Raw genomic sequence first — 21,901 nt, 5'->3', positions numbered from 1 at the left:
GAATTATTTATTTTGTGTATTTTGTTAAACAACTTTACCTAGGTAAAATTATTTACACTGGACTTGATAAACAAAATGTGACACTTTTTTTTTTTTTTTTTTTTTTTTTTTTGCAAATTTACAAACTATTTTCTTTTACCATATATACGAGACATGAACTTGAAATTTGTAATGGAATCTAACGTAGACGTACTCCCACCAAGCGTGTGTAATGTGTTGATTGTACTTTTTTTAGTAAATTTTCAAATTTAATTATGTGCTATACAAATGAAATATTATGCTATATATAGAGAGTATTGGACTTATGGTTCAAAGACTTCGACATTATGGAGGTTAGAGAATAAATATTTAGATAACTTAGAAATGTGATGTTGGAGGAAGATGAAAAAGATAAAATGGACAGAGAGAGTAACAAACGGCGATGTTTCAAAACGGGTAGGAGAGCGGAGGAAGCTTTTAGCCAGCATCCTTCGTAGGAAAGCCATTTTGATTGGACATATTTTGCCAAGAAATTGCCTTCCTCATATCGCCATAGAAAGAAAGCTGGAAGGAAAGCGAGAAATAGGGCAAAATAACACAACTGATCGATGATTTCAAAACTAGAATAAAATATTGGTAGATAAAAGAGGAAGCTGAAGATCGACAAGTGTGGAAGAGACATTTCCAGCCAAACCTAATAATAATAATAATAATAATAATAATAATAATAATTTCATTAGTTATAGAACCTACTAACAAGCAAAATACTCAATAATAGTAGCAATGAGATAAAATTACCACATCATCTAAGAGCAAGAGTTCCGTCGTGGCTAAGCGGTTAGCGTACGCGCTTTTGGCGTGGGAAACCCGAGTTCGTTTTCTGGCGGGAGCCCATGTGCTTCGAATTCGAAGTTAATCAGTACGTCCATGTCTCATATCACCTCGCTGCTGAAAGGGACGTTAAACTTAAAAATCAAGTCAACTTAATGGCCATAATTTTAAGAAACTGACTTTTTTCTTTTTTTCTTTTTCTTTTCTTTTCTTTTTTTTTTTTTTTTTTTGTATATTAATAATCAATGTTGAGGTGATTTTTGTTTGCAAAGTTGTAGGACCACTTAGGAAATTGTATTCAAAATAATAGAAAATATTTTTTGACACTATTTTCTTTTGTTTCTGTTTTTAAGATTAAGTCAATTAAAGCTCATTAGTTGGTTGCAGTCTTTATAGGAACGCTGTACACAAAAGATGTAAATTTTCAGTGTTTGCTGCCCCTGCTTCGACCGCAGCTCGCGCCAAGTTAGCTTTGTGGTGAACGAACACCACGAGGATGAGCTTAATTGAAAATTTCATGTTTTCCTCCCACCATTTCATTCATTATCAATCATCATCATTATGAGCCGAACTTAGAAAAGAAAAGGTCTTGTTCTATATATGCCCTTGCAACTGACAAAATATCTAAATACAAATCAATCAATATGTGCAGGAATTAAATATCACTTTGAACAGGAAAGTTATTTTGTGTTTGCATTATAAAATAAACTTACCAGCATTACTACTGAGGAAAGGCTATGAAACGGTTTGTTCCAGTAGAGTAGTGTGCGCTAACATGGCTCTTTTCTTCTTCCACTCAAGATCTTCATTTTTTTTTACTTATATTAATTCAAGCTGCTTTTAGTTGATTAGAAAAAAAATACTAAACCAGCACTAAAAACTGGTTTTCCGTCGAGAATCAAACCCAGGATCGTGGATTAACCATTCAAATGCATTCGACTGTATTCCTCTTCAAATAACTTTGTAGTGAAAAAAATGGTTGAGACAACTATCATGCGTTCTCCTTTAAAATAAGGTCAATTTTAATATAGGAGATTTAGGAATTAGATTTATGGGTTTTCGGCATTTATGGCCATTTAGCCCGTCACGTATTAGAGATGACGTTCCTCGGCGAGCATACTATCCGGGGAAAGGGAAGGAAGAAAGGATAAGGAAAAAAAAAAAAAAGGTCTGGGACCTATAAGTTAGGTACCAGCCCGGTATTTACCCAGTGTGAATGGGGAAGACCTCATACAGGATGGATAGCCTGAAAAAGCTTTTTTTTTTTTTTACATTTTTAGACCGAGTTCACCCACCGGGAATTCAAACCCGGGACCGCTCGCACTGAAGGCGAGAGCGTTAACGACTCAATTTTAGCATGTTATGGGAAGTACGAGGCTTACTGGAAACCTGTCTTGTTGTTGAGATCTTATGCACTTAATTTAGTTTGTAGTTGTCGTCAAAATGTTTCTTACTTAAGGCAATAGTATAATTATATCCAATGTTGTCAGGCAACAATCAAACAATGAAATATCATTGAATTTATCTTCGAATTAATGAAAGGATGCGAGTGTTCTTTAATGCATCTACTCTTATTGTCATGAAAACATGAATGAATTTCCAATTGTCTCTTTACCTCCGTTGGTCATACATAAAAAGTCGAAAGAAAGAAACCACACTCTTCATCAGCCGGATCTCATAAGGAATGTCTTTACGAAAAGCTAGCGCCAATATATACATACATACAAACATACATATACCACCTCACATAAAAATGCTAATGAATATTCAACAGCATTGTTCATCTTGGCTTTATTTAAAAGATAAAAAGCCTCCTGGTCTTAATTCTTAGATAGTAATTGGTATTCATGCATGTAATTTAGTTATTTTTCAACGATGAATGTACTGTAAACGTTTCAGGAAATGTAGTGATGAATTACAAGAAATGTAGTGGTCCTTTTCCTTTCATCCACCTCGGGAAAGAAATGAAAATGCCGTATACTACTATATATGTACTACAACGTACTTCCGCATAAATATGAATATTAATAAAGTCCGTTTGAAAACAAGTGGAAGCAACACTCAAGAACCGAGGAAACATCTTCAGAAAGTGTAGATGCGAGCGTTCGTCAAGCGTTATTTTTTTCCTTCCATCTAAATTAACAATCATAACTCAGACGTAGTGAGTGATTGGCCTCTTCATGTAAGAACACATATAAAGGAAGAACAAACTCTCGAACAGAGTAGAGGGCACTCATATTCTCTCTAATTTGTAAACACCTCATAAACTGTAGCTTCAAGTACGACTGTGTAATACTAAATCGATATCAACAACATTAGGAAAGGATAATTGAATTCACAATTTTACAATTACAGATCCTAGGATCTTGTGGCTTGCATGTCCTTCACTATATTTTATAAAATATTCTCTCGGGGAAAATAAATGAGTAAGGGGAAAAAGTGGCACATTGTCATGATAATTGTTATGATTTATTACTATTAGTTATTCTTTGTTAGTACTTCAGAAAGTGGAAGAACGGATATTAATACACAGTGCTTTCAATAAGTTTCAGAGCTAACTTGAAATAATGTACACTTATGTCCAAAATGATTGTCGCATATTTATAACTGTCTTCTTGTAAGAGTATAATTTGATAATGATTTTGCGGAGTATTTTTAATATTGATACTATGGGTATAATCGGGAAATGCATATTTGTGGTGACCAATGACAAGGTGGATAGACGACGTAACGGAAGACCTAAAACGATTAAAAGTGAAGAGATGGTGGGAGATCGCCAAGGATAGAAAAAAATGGAGGCACATTGTTAGGGAGGCCAAGGCTCACAAAGAGCTGTAGCGCCAGTTGGTAAGGTGGTAAGGCATATGTGTGGTAAATTTCATAGGAAAATAATTATAAATACGAAAATTAGAATGAGCAAAACAAAATGTTGTTAAATGGATGAGATAGTTTTGTTTTCGTTTTATTGTTCTTATTTACTGCTCTTTTGACATGAAATTTGCCACATACATATCTTTGCCGATTATTATAAGAAATGCCGGGTGAATTCGTTATCAAATTATATTCGTACAACTTATATCAAATTATATTCCAACAACATATTTATAGACATGCGACAATAATTTTGGACATGAGTGTACATAACGATACTAGAAAAAATATATATTGCCATGTTAGCATTCTACATACATCCCTTTCCAAGCCACACTCTCGCAGGCCTGGAACCTCCGAGGAAAGTGGGCCACTGAAACGGTGTTCAGCGTCGCCATCAAATTCCCTTGAATTGATACATCCTCAAAACGGTCCCTTTCGAGGACAGATATAAGCGCAGATAACAACATGAAATCCGGTGAGGCCATTCAACCGATATGGCCCAAGTCTCATCAATCTTGCTTTCGTGGGGACCAACAGGTTAACTTGTTTACCTCCTACAAAATTATGCATATGATATCACTACAGGAGGCGATCAAACGCTGATTGTTGCCGATAAAATGCAACCAAACGACAATAGAACGATCTGGTCCAGTTCCGATCAATTCTTATTCCATTATCGGGGGAATAATATGTTAGCTTGTCAGCCCCTACTAAATTGTGCGTATTATGTCACACCGCGTTGGCGATAACAGGATGATTGTTGATTATCAAACACCGATCAAGCGATCTGGCTCAATTTTGATCAACTTTGCTTCCATGGGAGCTAATGGGTTACAATAATGCGTTAAGTTGTTAACCTTCCTACAAAATCATGCATATTATATCACTAAGCGTGGTAACCAGACGCTGATTGTTAGTGATGAAACGCGATCAAACGAAAATTGAACGATCTACCCCAATTCCGAACAATTTTGCTTCCATAGGTGGGTTAAATATTAAGTTGTTAGCCCGCTTGAATATATATATATATATAAATATATATATATATATATATATATATATATATATATATATATATATATATATATATATATATATATACTTACTGCGTCAGTACGCGTATCGATCAACTTATAGTTTGTTGACGATCAATCAACGATCAAGCGATTGTCCAATTCCAATCAATTTTGCTTCTATGAATGCTAACAGGTAAACTTGTTAGAACGCTGCAAAATTATGTGTATTAGTCATTGCATGTGGGATCAAACGATGATTGTTGGCGGCAACGGCACCGACTTTCCAAAATTTATGTGGGTGCATACCAATGACGGGACGTGTTAGCTTATATGTTTTCAGGAAAGTAATTTGATTGATTTATTTTTAGTTAAAATCTTTTATGAACATTGTCATAAAGGGCTGTGCTGTGATAAAGTAAAATATACCGGTACTATAAGGATAAATTGGGCCTGCCTTAGGTTATAGATATACCACATTGATTTGACACCTAGTCTTCCGTTCCGAGCGCTGTTATCAGCTGAAGGAATTCCACTTCCTTTGTATAAGGCTCTCTCGCTTAGAAACAGCTAAACCCTTATTGGCTCAACCGTGGGTGTGTCGAGGGTGTGAGCTTTAGTTCGCATATTTGCCACGCCTCAAGACGTTTTGGCAGCAGTATAGTCGGTAACACGGCCGACTTAAACGCAAGGAAAACGGGTTCGAAACCAGGTCCAAACTAAAACTATTGTGGGTGCCGGAGCCCCGGAGCACCCACTAGTCGGCGCATGGTTGGCGATCGAACACGATCAAGTGACAATCAAACGATGTTTGCCAAACCAGATCAATTTTGTTTCTATGGGGTTGAAGAGGTTAACTTGTTAACTCTCTGCAAATTATGTTATTACACCCCCTATGCGTAGCGATCAAACTATGATTGTTTGCGATCAATCGCGATGAATCGACGACCAAACGATCTGGGCCAATTCCGATTAATCTTGTTTCGATTAATAACAGTTTAACTTATTAACCCCCTACAAAATTAGCCTGACCTGGGAAAAAATTGATGGTGAACTAGCAGATGGTTCTTGAGATTTTTAGTGTCTCGAACGGATGGATACACAGACAGACAGGGTATTACGTCACTAAGCGTGTCGATCAAGCGCAAAGATCTGTCCCAATTCCTATAAATTTCGATTCCATGGAAGGCTAATAGGTTAAGTTGTTAGCCTCCCTACAAAATTATGCGTATTATGTCATTACGTGTGGCGATCAATCATTGATTATTGATGATCAAAGACAATGAAACGACAATCGCACGAACTGGATTAATTTCGATCAATTTTGATTTAATGGGAGGTGAACGGGTTAATTTGTTAACTCCCCTACAAAATATTCGCATTACGTCAATACCATGGAGATCAAACAATGGTTGTTTGTGATCAATTGCAATCAAGCGATGATCAAACGTTATGACCCCAATTTCAACTAATTTTGCTTCCATAGGGCCGAACAGATTTTGTTAAATCTATTTTAAAAAATGCATATTACGTCACTATGTGGCGATCAAATGGACAATCAAACACTATCAAACAACGACCAATCGACCTAACCTGTTTTCGATCAACTTTACTTCCATCGGGAATAACAGATTAAATTGTTAGCCCCCTATAAATTCATGTGTATTATGCCACTACTCGTGGTGATGAAACAATGATTGTTGAGAATCAAACGCGACAAACTCGATCAGTCCTAATTTCGATCAATTTAGCGTCCATTTCGGAACTAACATATTAACTTGCTTACCTCTACACAAAATTATGTGTATTACGGCACTACGTGTGACAATCAAACTGTTATTGTTAGCGATCAAACGGTCCAATTCTGATGAATTTTGCTTCCATGAGAGGCTAACAAATCATCGGTTTCTAGAAATCGAATCTACGTGTTGTCCACTTAGTAATATCCTAACTCAAAGATCATGTTAGTCTTATCATTGTCACAATGATTTATGAATTGAAGGAAAGCTTATTTACGAGCGAGACCAGGTGAAGAGTTAGCGTTGTTGTATCCTGGAATTTCAGATTTCATGTTCGAATACTGTGGAGACCATCTTGGATTATTTCTTGTGTTTCCTTAGGCGAATGCTAGGATGGTAAATTAGCTATAGCTATCTTCACAAACTATCTGACAAAATTCTTTCCCATTATTCATTCACAAGTGTCTTTCGTGTGAAACGGCTTCACAGCTACAGTGCTATTAGAATTTTGTTAATAAAATTAAAAAAAAAAACATTTAATGCTTGTATTCTGGTCAATGGTGGAAGTCCGAAATTCTTAATTATGCATGTGTAATTCTACGCCTCGTGTGGAAATATGAAAGCGACGCTCGCCATGTTTCCGACGTGGTCTTATTTATAAAACAGTGCTTATGCCGACTGTAAGAACATTTCAAACCTACCTCGTATATATACACACTGTTCTTAGTGTGCATCAAAATAGCAGAGAAATCCAGGTCAAAATATCGAACTTTATTTCATTTCTTATTTTATATTTATTTTCAAGTATTTCCTACACCTAAAACACCTACATTGTTTTTGAAGGAAATAAAAACCAAACCATCTTTAATTAAATGACTCGGTTTCGACCTTTCCAATATTGTCTTGTAGTTTCTAAGTGTTTTCTACGTTGGATGCCTCCTACTGAAGAAATATGATATCTTGAAGCCGCAGAGTTTCTTGTGAATTTAGAGGAATCCAATTTTGCACAGAAGCTTTCTAAAAGAAACTTGATAATGAAAACCAAGTAAATTCAACCCTACTTTCCAAGGTTTTGTCCTATTACTAAAGAGCAAGACAACCTCAGCTTCTTTGAATTGAATTTGAAGTTGGTTTGGGATAGTTTTGCTACGCTAAAGATGTGATAGGTAAATAACATCTACTTTTCTTTATTACTTTTTTTTAGTTTGAACTTTGGAGATTCTTATGGTTAATTATATAGGATAACTTTCAACTTCCGTAATGATTTTAACTTTATCCAGACAGTTACAAAGAAGATTTGATTAAATATGCACTATCAAATAATTCCTCAAGAATTTCTTCATCAAATACAAAATAAGATGCAACGCAGTTATTAGGAAAGGTTTACATGTATGTACAGTTCTCCTTTAAAACTAATGCACATGAATATAAAACCGTAAATCCACTTCGAGTATCTTCGTATATAAAAGACTAGCTGATATAGGTGTACTTGTCTCGGATACAAACCTTGGATAGTATCCCTTTACAACGTAGATCTCATCTCTCATAGATGCGTCGGAAAAATGGAAGTGAACTCTAATAAATCAATCTGAAGGGTAAGATGGGTATTATATTTGTGTGATTTAACTCAAGAAGCAATGTACCAAACTCAATTAACCCTTTACTAATGAATTTATTGGTCTATATATATATATATATATATATGATTTTTTGACTATGATTGTCAGTCGTATTTAAAAGTAATAACACTTCCCTCAAGAACTACGTATGGATAATGCGAGATTAGCGCAGTCTTCTCTGCATCTTACAGCCAATGTACTTGTAGTTCAAAGTTGATTTAGAGATATAACCGGTAGAGTTGCTCATACGATTCGTCTTTTATAACTGAATGGTCGGCATTTTTTGTGCGTGTGTGTGTATGTGTAGGTATATATATATATATATATATATATATATATATATATATATATATATATATATATATATATATATATGGGGGTTTTATGTATTATAAAATGAATACTCGCTCGCTCTAATAAACCAAGTGTATGAATTGTGGTTAGGGAGATTAGATCATTTTTGGTTTGGGAGACCCAGAATCAGTTTCCACATTAAGCTGTTGGGTTAGGATCGTTTCCAAAACATACCCCATAGTCGAAAGAGAGAAAAAAATCTAGTTATTTAGTTATCTTGTATCTATTTTAAGGGATTTTTCTCAGTTTGTTCCTCCTAATTTACGGCCTTCTTTTGATATATATTTGGCTGAGACCTGAGTGAGACGTGTTCCTTAGGCTGATATTTGACTGCATTTTCATGACACAGGTCCTTGATACAAATTGAGAAAACCAGAAAAGAGATATTGGAAACAATTAGGAAACGAAATCAAAGTTTATGATGAATGTTATACATTTTCAGTAAGTTTATATGAACAGTTATTTTTCATTGAAGAATAGTTGTGTGATGAAAAGAACGTTAATCAATGTGAATCAATCCCTGTAGCTAGACTATGCCATATATTAAGGTTGAGTTGAGTTGAGTTGATTTTGAGTTTAACGTCCCTTTCAGGAGTGAGGCTACATGAGACATGGACCTACTGATTAACGTGAAATCTGAATCACATGTGCTCCCACCGGGAATATATATTAAGGTTATTATTGGAAGCGTTTATGTATGAAATATGAGTAAAACTCTGTGCCAGTTTTGGTAAACCGTTCGAAAAAAAATATCTCAATTATAAAATAAGCTCGTAGACTTTTTTTCGGAACAAATGAGTTATTCCATATTTCCATACTATTAATAAAATATTTATTTATGAAATATGAACAAAATCGAATGAGTCGTTTTAAGAAGATCGTCCGAAAAAATCTCTCTACAAGAATAAACTACCTGCGTAAAATTTCCCAGGGCAAATTCGTTATACCACATTGTCAGGTTATTATCAAAATATTTATTTATGAAATATGGACAAAATTGAACGTTATTTATTTTTTCAGAAAATCGCTGGGGTAGAGCGCTTACTTATGGTGTGTAAGGCCCTACTTCGACCTCCGGCCAAGTAAGTTTATGGTGGAAAACATCGTGTCCCTGGGTTTTCTCGGGGTACTTCCGTTTCCACCCATATCTTCATGCCATTTCTTCCATCATCATTGTTCATTTGCTTTAATCATCAGTCTTCTTTAGCCTAGCGAGCGTATTGATTAATTAATTGTTTGATTGACTTTTAATGGGGACGTTAACATCAGAAACGTCCCCGTCACGATCACAAACGGGCATATCGTGTGAAATTAAACTGAAATATTTCTTTTCTTTTCTTTCTTTCTTTCTTTTATTTTTCATTTTTTTCTTTCTTTCTTTCTTTTTTTTGAGTTCTTTCTGAAGGTTATACACCAAAACACAACTCCAGGTGGAAAATAGTAGATTTCATTACATATGAGAATGGTGTATAATGGTTAGTCTGTATGTTCAAAATAAAGTTGCTCTAATCAATAAATGACTGATTTTTGTCGCTTGCGTTAAACCAACTTCCAGTGCTTGAACGCACCACTATGTTTGGGAGTGGTGAATTTTGGGTGATGTCTATGTAAAGAAGATGACATTTATATGGCTCTACTTAGTCACACTACACAGAAAGTGTTCGGGAAATAGCATTATACAAAGAAAAAGAAGAAGAAGAAGGGAGCATTCAGAGTGAAAAAGCATTTAGGCACCACCAAAGGTCTGTATACAATATAGATAGCGTGAAGTGTTGAGGGGCAGGGGAAAGTTAAAAGATGAGCATCTGAAAGAAGGAAGTAGTCTCAATTGGTCATTAGGCGGGTCTTCGACGTTCCATTTTGAGCGAATATATCCATAGCCATGTTCCTGTAAGCTGATACTGGATTTTTTTTTTTTTAAGGAAAGAAAACCCATTTTAGATATATGGTTCAGAAGAAAGTAGTGGCAGCTGTAAAACAATAAATGTCGCTTGCACCTCAACGGGAACTTTGTGATTGGGCTAGAACATTTGAAGGAGACGGCTTCACAACAAAAAAAAAAATCCAGGCCCGTTTGTTGTCCACGTTCAAGTCTATCTACCCATCCCGACTTTTGTCAGTCCTTCCCCTACAATCTGCAAGCCTCAGGGGGTCTGGTGGCTGGGGAAAACAGACCACTATATCCTTCAGTACGATGACGGGGGTCTTGGGAATACGAAAACATCAACCTTGCAAGAAAGCACATATAACAAATCTTATTTTCAGCTAGCGACAACATGCCTGACAGTTTGTTAGAGGGGGAGAAAAGAAAGCACCCGGGTATTGTACGGCCAGATGAATGTGGTGTGTTTCTACACAGATATTTTTGTTTACCGCCCTCACAAAAGGAGTTTTCACTTTAATTAATGAAGTACTTTCTAGAAAAGATGGAAACATAAAAAAAGAAGAAAAAAGAAACGGAAAGGAAGCGCCAGTTTTGAAAACATTGTTTTCGTTTTTGGCCTACCTCAAAGTTTATAGTTATTTCTCAATGGCGGTTCTGTGGAATTTGGGAATAAATGGACAACACACTTTTTTTTTTTATTTTTCTTCCATCAATGTCGAAATGGCTGAATTGATCTGCCACTTCTGTTCACCAGAGCAAAAGAGCAGCTAGAAATTCCAGTATTTTATTCTTTCTCGGTTAAAAGCTTTCTTTAGCACTAAAATAGTTGTCCATCTTCTTAGTAACTGTACTTTGCGTTTGGTTGATCGTGTGTTTCCGCACTGTGTTTCTTTACAATGCAGCTACTATAAAACTGGCCAAGCCTCATAAAGGACTTTTCATTCGGTCCACGTAAATCACTCAGTTTATCGGTTTTACCCGAAAAAAGAAAAGAAACGAAAAGAAAAATACTTAAGGACTTATTTACTTGTGCTGTATGTGGATTTTGTTGATCTCTCTGTGTGTATTTTCAAAAGCAGTTCTAAAAAGCCAGATCTCTCCTTCACTCAGAGTCCGTGTCAGTCAGCGTATGTCGCAAATAAATAATCAGTCAAATTGCACTTAGACCAACATTTTTAGCCTAAAATAATTATAATTTCAAGCAAAACAAGATTTCAAGTAGTGCAACACTAGTTCAGGGGCGTCATTTAAGGGGGGCAGGAAGGGGCAATTGCCCCTCCCCCAAGAGTTCGATGAATACATATACTTTAATCGATTGTCTACTAATATAGTAGTACAAAACGTGCAAGTGGTGCAAGTGTCGGTGCTGCTTTTGTCCCCCTCAAGCGAAGTCTGAAATACTTTAGTCATTTAAATCTATTTTTTAAACTACTTATTCATTACAAGTAGCGGTATGACGCAGTGGTAGATTAATTTTCCATTGCTACAGGCAGGGGTGCCCACAAGGGGGGGTCTATGACGCAAACTGCGTCATTGAAATATTTGGGGGGTTGGGGGGTTATATAAATATGTTTGAGAGGGTGTAAAAATTAATCGAAAAGATTTTTTTTTCAAGGAAAAACACCTACGGATAGGCAATTGAGGGGGGGTGCGTCATGGACATGAGGGGGATGGGCACCACTGCTACAGGGTTTCTACTTTTTCTATAATTCAGTTGTAGATTTAGGATTTAGAACTTAGATTTCTGGGCTGTCAGTCTATGGCAATTTAGCACGTCATAGATATGAGGAATGACGTCCCTCGGCGAGCACACTACCCGGGAAAAGGGAAGAAATAAAAGGCTTGGGAACTTGCTGGGAAGTAAGGTACCATCCCGAAATTTGCCTGGTGTGAATGAGGAATACTCAGGAAAACCTCAGTCTGAAAAAAGTTTTTTTTTACACTTTTTCCACCGAGTGCCCCAGCGGGAACCGAACACGGAACCGTTCGCACCGAAGGCGAGAGCGTCAGCGACTACGCTACGCGAGGCCACAGTTTAGTTGTAGAATACATAGGCATAGATGAATAACTTACATTTAAAAAGTGATGCACACAATTAAAATATTTAATGGAATTACCGTACAGATGGCACTAGCGTAAATATAATTACTTGTTTACAGCTATTGAGGGAATTCACATTGGTAAAGAAAAAAATAACAATTTTGTCTCCAGAAGCTAAGAGAAGAAAGCTTTATATAGCTCCAAGACGTTATTTGCAAGGATAACACATTACATAAACGTTAATTCTACAGCTTGTATGGATAAAATTCCAAATTTTACCGATGCGACTTCACTTGCGCTGCCACTGAGAGCAAGGTAGGCTTTCCCAATCTGTATGTTAAACATTACGAAATATTTAACAAGTTGAAATCAATTTTGAGACAAACTATATCAGTCAACACTTTCAACGGTAGCAATCAGCGATAATTTCAGGTTTTCACCCAGGGAACATTAAATACATGCTTTAGGCACGTGAATGATGATAGAAGAATTGGTGGAATGAGAAAATGGGAGGAAACGGGAGTACCACGAGAAAACTTTCGGACGATGTTGTCCACCACAAACTTGCTTGGTCGGAGATCGAACCAGGTGCTCCAGGCACCAAGAGGTAAGCGCTCTACCACTGAGCTACCGTGCCTCCCACCAATACAGCTAAAGAATAACGACAAATTGTAAAGGTATATAACTACAGTAAAGCTTGTCTTTAGCGGAATCGAGTGGGACTCACAAAACATTCCGTTGAAGTCAGGTTTCCGCTTAATGGAGGTAAGATCTTTCCTTTAAAAAAAAAAAAAAAGTATATGTTTATAACGGACATACTGAAAAAAAAACATTGCTGTACGTACTTCGTTCAATTACAGTGCTTCTTTCTTCTACGAGTTAATACACACACACAAAGAAAAAAAAAACTTGAACACAAAATATGCTATGCGCACGTTTTCTTTATTTTTTTCCTTTGTCAAACAGGGTTTTCTGTATACATTGCTGCTTGGCTCCTTGACTTTCGGCACACATTTTAGCCTAAAAAACTACACGGAGTAAATGAGAGTCATTTTTCCGTGAGACAAATTGTCCAGAAAGATTTAACAAAATAACGAAGAGTTTAACGTAGACAGTGTAATGTTTATGTTTGCCCTTCACAGGCTGTGTAAAAGTTTTCTAAATGCTGTAATTCGGAACTCATAATTTTCCGTTAAAGGTTTTTTTTTTTTTTTTTTTGTTTTTGTTTTCCGTTGTCCGCATAACGTGTTCCAAACTTCATGAGACCGTGAAATATTTCCGTTCAGACAGTTTTACGTTTCCGTAAAGACAGTTTTACGTTTAATAAAGGATCCATTGAAGGCAGGTTTTACTGTATTAGTAAAATATATATTACAAGCTGTATTATTTTCCTTTGGTGTTTAAATAATAATAATAATAATAATAATAATAATAATAATAATAATAATAATAATAATAATAATAATAATAATAATAATAATAATAATAATACATGAAAAGGAATTGAAGCAATAATTCGTTTAACACTTGAAACCTGCCTTTTTTTTACGTGAAGTATAATTCTCATACAAGGACAAAACGATAGATTTCTCTGGTTGTCTGACCCCAAACCCCTACAGTTTACTAGTTCACAACAAACTACGTAGGGTGGAAGGCAGTTCACCAGAGAAGATAGCAAGCTGCAGGATTAGTTTGTGCGATAACAAACCCACTCCTATGCAGCATAAACCCAGTGGTCCCGCAGGCAAACTCCACTCCGCCCTGGCTGAATGATTAATAGTGAAATCTGAGATGTCCTGGCTTGTTTCCCAACAACAACAAAGAAAGCTTTGAGCTGAATCTCGGACAGATTGTAGTCAGAAAAAGAACGTCTGTGATTTTCTTCCACATCTCCGAAACTACATCGCTCTTGCTGGAAATTAGATCATAATTCTTTTAAATGAAAACGTACATATCAAGAAATCTTCTCGTAGCCGACGTACTTTGAGTACAATTTCTTCATTTAATTATGATTCATTTAAAATAGAAGTATCATTCAAGTTACGACTCCAAAATCATTACGATCGTGAACTTTTTCAAATATTATTTACGTAAAGAAAATTCATTTTCACGAATGGTGTTCAAATATGAAGCACAAAATGAATGCAAAATTTTGACAATATACTCGTTTTTTGTAGCAAAGATCGCGTATCGGCTAAAATTTGTGTTATTTTCCGTCAAAGTTGAGCTTTCAAGATCATATTACGTCTATATCAACATCTACTCACCGCAAATGACACTTTTGATGGTTTTGCGATCTGTTAATGGATGACGATTTCACGTAATAATTGAATACTGTGTGAAATATTGTGGCGTGGACGGTAATAGTGTACCAACCAACTGAAGGGCTTGTGTTCGATCATTCGTGGGAGCGGTATGCATTTTCTAGTATTTATCCTATCTAAAATACGGCTCAGGTTTTCAACCAATCACTGTCAAATGAGCACCTGGGAAATCTTGGAAATAAGGACGGCATCGGGAATTAGAATTATAAAGTTCCTTTCTTCAAACGAAGTGCAGTTCGAATATAAAGGATCCCAGACAGCATGTTTGCTTGCCGCAAGCTTGCCTGTCGCTTTTATTTGATTTTATTTCGCATTGGCTTATACACAAAAGCTTATTTCTGGTTAGCGCAAGCTGTAGTGCGGGCAACCCAAGCTTCACTTGCGAGACGTTTTTATTTAGATTGAAGTAAAAAGCCAGCGAGCGTTCGATTTTCAGTTGTTCTCAAAAACCACTTGACGCTGACCTCTTAACTTTCGGCGACATGGTAGTGTTCCCGTTGTTAGCGTCATTTTAGCATTCACCTTGAATAAAGAGCAATTATTATTATTATTATTATTATTATTATTATTATTATTATTATTATTATTATTATTATTATTATTATTTAATTATGCCGTCTAGTACTCTAGTCCCGTCGCTCTTTATTTCCTCATATTTCGGTAACCATGAGGTATAAAGAATTGTATTTATGTATAAAGCATAAATGTGAACATATATGGCAGCAGATTTGAGCCTACTTATTTCGCAAAAGAATACAGAACTGTTGCAGATATTTTAATATAAACTTTAAGTTTAACTTACAGTATAAACTTTATCTGAACGCTGTGTTTAAAGTATAAAGATTTCTCTGCGTTTTTATATAAAAAGGTAGAAATTTCAAGTACTCGCGGCTAATGCAGCAAGATATTGGATATTGCTAAGAAGCAACAGCGCGTTTCTTGTCACAACAAATCCATTACAATTATGAATATTTTGATGTTTTGTAGAAGCAGATCGGAGACGTGGGTGTTTTGGCGGCTGTGCGTTTGCTTCAATAATTGGGAAGGTGAGGGGAAAATATATTGTAGCATAGATGTAGTCAGACGGTCGATATATACGGATTTCTTACTGTTTTGTTTTATCTAAATTCACTTACCGCAAGTTTCCATTTGGCTTGTTTGGCATGTCTTTCGCTTGCAATAAGCTTAATAAAGCTTGTCATTGATGAGTTACGCTTATACTTGGCTTGAGTTTGAGATAATTTGACTTGTGTTTCACTTGTAAAGACAAGCTTGCCGCAAGCCTTGCCATGATGTAGCTAACTAGCTTGCAGTAAGCTAATTGGCTTGCATAGTAGAGCTTGCGGCAAGGTAATTGACCTACAACAGCAAGTTTGGGACAAACTTGCAGCAAGTTTAAATTGTTGTTTAGGATGCCGCCTCCTACATGTGGTAGATCGTGCCATAAATAGATCATTGTCCGGGGGATCTTGCGGAGAACACCATGATAAATAAATGAAAAACCAGAACCATCATTTCAAATAATTGACAGTCGCTTGTCAACTCCGCGCGGAGTCTTAGTTTCCTTAGTCCCAACTGCTGTCCTTTAAGTTAGTATTCAATTTCCTGTTCCCAGACCTTCCTGGTTCTTACATTGCCTGAAATTTGTTTCATATTAGCCGTAGTATTGAGAATAAAAAATAGACACAGTGGGTGTTAAGAATTTTCAACCCCGCAAATGCGGTCAAAAGCGGTTGGATGGAGGAAGGGATGCTGTTATAAAAATCAGAATGGGAACTTGAAATAATTTTGCCGAACTGCACTTCTGTTGAGTAAACCCACTGTACTTACCATTGGATACACTGACTTGCCCGAAAATGGCTGGGGCTGCCTTTACACTAATTGTATATAAACATAAACAAATCTTTTCGTGATTTTAAATTGAAGTAGTGTAATATTTTAATTTGCCTAATTTACTAGAAAAAGTACTTACCTAAATTTTGAGTATCATACAAATAGCACATAACTGCAGAGTTGACTATATAACTAATCTTCGTGTATCATTAAGATAAAATGTCTTTTTTAATACTCATTTGAGGTTGAACGTAAATAGGGATAACAGAAATATCGGATTTGTAATGAGATTTACAAGTGAATTCAGGAAGAGTAAAGTGATTAAAGTTGTATGTGCTGCAAATACACGCTCCAAACTAGAATACATCCATAATTTGGAAACATATTGCACCACAAATATGTTCACCTACTAGAATTAATTAATTTTTCACGTAAAAAAGAATATATGTAGGATAAGTCCGGTAGAGATGCACCCAGTAGGTGAGACGAACCAGAGCCATAATGCGTAAATTATCTACCAGAGTACAACGTGAATATCGGTGTAGTATCATGGCGGATGCATGCTAGACACTGTGTTTCCATGAAGCAAAACTCCACACATTTCTTCAGTAGACGAGACTTTAAATTTCAGGTAGAACAAAACTTCTTCTTTTTTTTATAATTTCGTTGAAAGCAATATTCAACGTTCTTGATGTAGAGTTCTTCGGTTTTATTTTTTACTAGCGCATTTCATCATAAAATAATGCGTTAATGAAAACAATGAAGTTTCCGCGTAAACATTACAAGTAAACTATCCTTCTTACCTATCCTTCTTGTGATAGATGAACCACTGCCATTTTGGGAGAGTTGGAACCTATAGGAAATATGAGAATGTTTGCGATTTGTTTGACAATGTTTTCAAATATACAAAACAAGATGCAATTACTGGCACCCATTTTTCTTCTTGCAACATGAAACTTAGGTGTTCTTGCCATTTATAAAAAATGTTTCTTTTCTAGATTCCAGGTTAAAAAGAAAGTTCACTTTTAGATTTTCTATATTGCTATCTACTAGTTTAATCAATATTAGATTATATGAGATCGATATTAGATTTCAGTAAAAACTTGGTAGTTGCATACCTACAGTAGGTAGTATCTACTTTATTAATCTAACATATTGAAAGACAAAAATGTTCCAAATTATGTGTTTATTTCTTGATTGTTTAGGTTCTGTATGTGGTCCATCACTCGTACAAAGCATGGTCCATCTAATCCATAGTACTATGGGATAAATATACCAATCATTTGTTTTTTTAGCTTAAATTTCAGGTAGAGATATACCTTTTTAAATCGTAAAACAAAAAAAAAACTATCGTAATCGTAATCGTATGGGCACAAAAAGTTCTTTCTGGAATTTGGTGAAAAAAAAAATACTCTCCATGCACAATTATAGTAAACTTATACACAATGAGATAAATGCACCAACAGTGCTATAAAAAAATCGTTGTCACTAACATTTGATGAACCATCACAGCATGCGAATGTATTTAGTATATCGCCTATTAGAAAAATCTGTATTGTGCGTAATATTATATATTATGTGTAATAATAAAAAATAACGAAAATATATACGTACATGTATATATGTCTGGAGTTACTAACGCTTCCATATTCTGAAAGAAGAGTTTTAGTTTGTCATTAGGATTAGGATGTTAGAAGCCCGTTCCCCTGAAGAAAACAAACCCCCTTAGAACAACTTGCTGGCTACACCACTGACTCTAGTGACATGTCAAATTGTGAAACTAAAAATAAGGGTGATTTTTTTTTCCCGGCTGGGGCTCATTTAGTTCGGATTTCACTTTAAGCTTCAGACGCTAAACCCGAAACAGGAAGAGTGAATTACATATTTGACAAATAAAGGCGTGTACTTATATTTTATGCGTTCCGTGTTTGGTACAAGACAATGGCTAGTCGAGGATGCGTTTCCGGTGAGTTACCCAGAGTAGCGAACACGACCTAGTTGGCTATCCGGTAATTTTGCTTTCGCCAGAGTTATAAATCATACTGTGAGCCAGTCAGGGTTTCCAGCACTTACTGCCACATCCTTATTCTAATTCATGCGAATCACGAGAAATAACCCTATATTGTTACATATATTTTCCGTAATTAGCTAATTTTTCGGAATTTCTTTGTATCATTGTGAACTGGCGTTTGTTATGCACACACATACTTTATAACAGCAGAGTTCCAATACTCTGCACAAATCATCTTTTAAGCAGCTGTTTCTTGTTAAAATCCCCTTGCTTGGCAACAAATCTTTCCTTTTTTTCCTTCCTTCAGACATGTTTTAATGATTCTGAAACAACAGGCGGCCTATTGTTCGGAAACACACCAAATACACTCGAGCCGACGCATTCTGCTTTTTTATTGCTTTCGCCTTTGCAGCCCATTCTGATTAGCCATCCACATTTAAATACATGGTGATCGTATTCCAAGCGTGCGCATAAAACGCGCTGCAAACGCACCGAATAGTTGCGCACTAAAAAAAAAAAATGTTAATTTAGTTTCTTTTCTAAGTAGTGGTGATTTCAAAAGGTTTCTCCCAACGGAATTGCAATACAGTACAATGAAAATATCGATAACTCACATTCATCAAGGTGCCGTGGTGGCTCAGTGGTCAGACAGTCTGTATGGACAGTGTGAAAGTGTTACTTCGCAGCGTACTCACTTAGTCTAGTTGCTGACCGTGTGTTTTCATGGTGAGTGGAGATGATTGGAGAGCTCCGTGCATACATCGCCTGTGTCTTCAATTGTGTGTTGCTGTTTTTTTTTTCTTTCTTTCTTCAGTTTTAGTGGTCCTGTGAGTCCCAAGTTACGAGGATGAATTTTGATTTATCGGAAGTGTTACTGTTCATCAAAGCAACCACAAAAACTATAGATTCGACACTAATATCAGTCATTTTCGATCATTTATTCATATACCCCCTTCGCCCTCCCTAAAGTTTCGGTGTTGAATTTGGATTTAAACTACATCGGAAATGTGACTGTGTAACATTGTACTACTGTACTTTGGTCCTAGTTCGGTTGCGCCATTTCTTGTTACACTGGGGTTCCGGTATTGGAAGCCAAGTTTTGTAATGATAATGTTATTGTCTCGGGCGCTAAGTTTTGCAACGATTGAAAATAACTAATAATTAAAGGAAAATTTCTGCTCGGGCTGCCAAATAGAATTACTGCGTGATATTACGAATAAGCAGATCTTACGTATTTGGGCGACGAAGAATATGAAACGTATTGTTTTCGGAATTCGATTCCTTATCTCTAATTTGCATATTTAATCTGAACTAGAATGAATAATTAAGGCACTCACGGATGAGCCTAATATGCATCAGAGAAATGAATACCTGACCTTGTACTTGAAAAGTGAATGGTATTGATGAGCGACAACTCATCTGCCTATTACACAAATAAAAAAAAATGAATGAGAGTTTGGAGAATTGAAGTTGGCTCCACGGGGCTCGAACTTCAGTTCTCCAAGGTAAAGATACAGTTTTGCTAAGATGGTTTGGAATTAAAAAAATTGATATATATATAACGAAAGATGACCTAATGTCTAATCGATCCTGTTTTCCCCATAACGGTGTCTCCAAGGCGCTAGGAAAACAGGTGCGTAGTTAATGGTTAAGTGATTTAAACATGCGGAGCAAAAATCTCACAAGCTGCAAAGCTGAAAGAAAGATTTTTCGCTAATGGCTTGTTCAGTTGGCTACACTGACTATCACTCTGTCACCGAAGTGTGTGGAGATAGCAAAAATAGTTAAAAAGCAACAAACAAGGAAAGTTTAATTTAAAGTTTTTAAAAAAAATGAGTTAATTTAGATAAAAATTTCTGATGGTCAATGTAACCGTGCTTCAACTTTTTCAGTTCTTCTAGGTATGCTAATACCGGTTAAAGAAATAGGCATATCTTTGAAATGATAACCACATAAATGCTTTGGTTCTAACGTCAAATAGACTTTTAATAAATTTAACGAGAAATAAGGTGATATCTACAAAAATCAACAAGAAAGTTAATTTGGATTTACAAAAAAAATGAATTAATTGACTTTACTGCAAATGAATCAGACTTTTGACTGTTTTGACCAAATAATATGATTTCTCTTAACACATTCTTCACTGTACGACGTAATATTCAAATTATTCAATCTTGACTGTAAAATTTAGCAACAATCTATTTCTACTCAACTAAACTAACAATATTCGATTCTTTATAATTACTATGACGTAGTTATACAAACAAAAATTTCTATTAAATTGAATATTAATTAGCAAAATGATTTATTGTTTTCCCCCTAGACATAAACGACTATTAAGTAATTCGCCCACAGTTATTACCTCTTTTTTTTATTAATAAAAGAAATGGAAATAAGTTTAAGAATCGGATTGCGGAATGAAAGAATTAATGATTTTGGTTGCTTGCAAGACTTACTGGAGAAATAGTTTAGAAGCGATAGTATGCTTTTGAGAAAATTTAGTGCACTGTTTCTAATGAACTCTAATGAATTTTCAATATTAAAAGATTTGCATAAACAAAACATAGCTTTGTACACATACTATATCAGTTGGTAAATAATACAATTCACAATAAAAATCGTTACACAACACTAACTACACAAATATTTCATATTCAAGTACACTACACAGAAATATATATATATATATAGTACTACCATTATTATAGTTTGGCCAATTGATCAAAATAATTATATTGTCGACGCTTGCTGATTTTCTCACTGATTCCTTATTTTGCGAATACACGTTTCTCCATAGCTATGGACCCTATCTGCGTTCGTTGCTCAGATAGGTACCTCCGAAGGGATTTACTCGAGTATCTTAAATTTGTTTACCTTATTTACGAGACTCTAACGATATTACGGGATAAGAATGTTTACACTTATTTGTCTGAAACTTACTCAACATAGCACGTCTTTGTAAGCTTTATATTGATTGTTTCTTTTAAGAATGAGTATAATAAAAAATTGACAAGTTACAATAAAATCATATTAAGCCTGTTTACCGCTCTGACACATATTTCCCTAACACAACCTATACAAATGTTAAAATTTGAAAAACTAGACTTTGACGCTAAATCATAGTTTACTCAAAACAGAAATTACATTACATTCACACATCTTAAACGCGATTTATGTTTAAAAGAGAAATAATCCATACTTGATATAAATAAATACTGGATTGCATATAAATGATTATAATGACGGCTTCAAGGATCTAAATATTGACACATTACGATTACAAATAAATGCATGATTGAAGATCAAATCAATGTATACAAATTTCACTAGTAAAATAATCAAAAATTTTATGGTACTTATTCAAGAATGAAATTAACAGTTCCTATATCAGTGAATTAA

The sequence above is a fragment of the Thermobia domestica genome, chromosome 6 (assembly GCF_964235325.1).
Source record: "Thermobia domestica chromosome 6, izTheDome1.hap1.1, whole genome shotgun sequence".
NCBI lineage: Eukaryota > Metazoa > Arthropoda > Insecta > Zygentoma > Lepismatidae > Thermobia > Thermobia domestica.
This window is presented reverse-complemented; position numbering follows the sequence as displayed.